Below are 1,705 nucleotides of genomic sequence, written 5' to 3' on the forward strand. Positions count from 1 at the left end.
CTTCTATCTCCTTTGTTGATTGTCACATTCAGTGCCGTTTGTTGTGTTGTAGCCACAGGTAAAAGCTCAATGCATTGATGTAAAAATATCATGATAAATTGTAGCATTTTATGTCACCGTGCCCTACGGTCTAATTTCATCATAAATAGTAATTTACACTAGGAAATCACAAAGTAAGTATAGGTGGGATATTGGGACATCATTGCTAAGAATTTAGATGCAGTTGGGATCAGAAACGACTAGGTCAAAATCTCACTATTGTTAATAATTACATTTTTTTCCACTCATTGAAAGTAAGATTTGAGACCATAAGCATGTGTACTTAGGTCTTATATACGTGTCCTAGAAGTTTCATAGCATGCGGATGTTGATGCTATAATGATCATGGTTTGATTGCCGATTAGCGACTAGCTGATGACTCAAGTCATTTGAGCTAGATGCGAGTTGCCTATTGTTTTCCAAGAGATTGACACCCTCTTGTAGCCTCCATGCACTAGTCGAGTCAACTTCGTCCCATGGATTGACAATTATGTTCGTGGTTCTCGCTATGTCTGCAATAAGATAAGAGTGAGCTTAGGAAACCCATCCACAAATGGTTTATCATCTTACTCAAATCTTACTTCACAGTGGTAATCAAAAAGGGCACCACACACCAAAGAGTAGATCATCTATCAAGACTCACCACAAGGGAAGCACACAAAGAGGTAGACGATGATTTATCATATGGATATATGTTCTCTGTTAAAAAGTTTCAAGATGGTTAAAAGATCTTGTATCCTTAATTACCATAGCACAAGTAGATTCCTAAATATCAATCCCTATTACACCACGATTGATAGATGGCAATCAAACCTATATAAATTTTTGCCTGGAAGATTGTATCATAAAAACAAGGATGGGATATTAATAGTTTTTGTGTATTAATCCTAAGGAGCAAGATGCCTACTTGACTCAAGCTCATTGCACAATAGAAGGCCTGCATTTTGCACAAAATCAAACCTTACAATGGTTCTCCTGGTTGGGAGTTTGTTGGCCTACCATGAAAAGAAATGTTCATGATTATGTGAACGATTGCTTTCAATGTAAAGAAAGAGCCTCCATACCCATGCCACATAATTGCAGATTTTAGTGACACCGTTAGTGGAGTAGATACCTTGTGGAATATTTGACTAAAAGAGTATTTTGAGAAGATATGAGTAAAAAAACATGAACGGCAATAGATACCGAAGCAGCCAGCTATACAATGTTTGAAAATTAGCTCTATCGATGAGGGAAAGACCGACAGCTTAGACTAAGTGCCAATGAAGAGGAGTGTCTTCCTATTTTAGAGCAAGCACACGAAGGTCTAGCAAGGGGTCACTTCTCTCATGAAACCACAACCAAGGCTATATTGATGGCAAGCATCTGGTGGCAAACCTTGTTTGCTGATGCCAAATAATTGATTTGATGATGCGATTCATGTCAACAAGCAAAGATACCAACTTGAAATGATAATATGCCACTGCGGTCTATGATGCGAGCATGTACATTTGCTAAGTGGGTGTAGACTTTCTGGGCTTGATACAACCACCGGCATAAAAAACTCAGGAGAAATATATTGTTGTGGCCAAATATTACTTAACCAAATGGGTTGAGGCACGAGCCACTAGGAAGAACGATGCTAGAGCTACTACTTAGTTCTTGTACAAATGCATATTCACTAGGT

The sequence above is a fragment of the Adiantum capillus-veneris genome, chromosome 24 (genome assembly GCF_014529385.1).
Source record: "Adiantum capillus-veneris isolate H3 chromosome 24, ASM1452938v2, whole genome shotgun sequence".
Lineage (NCBI taxonomy): Eukaryota > Viridiplantae > Streptophyta > Polypodiopsida > Polypodiales > Pteridaceae > Adiantum > Adiantum capillus-veneris.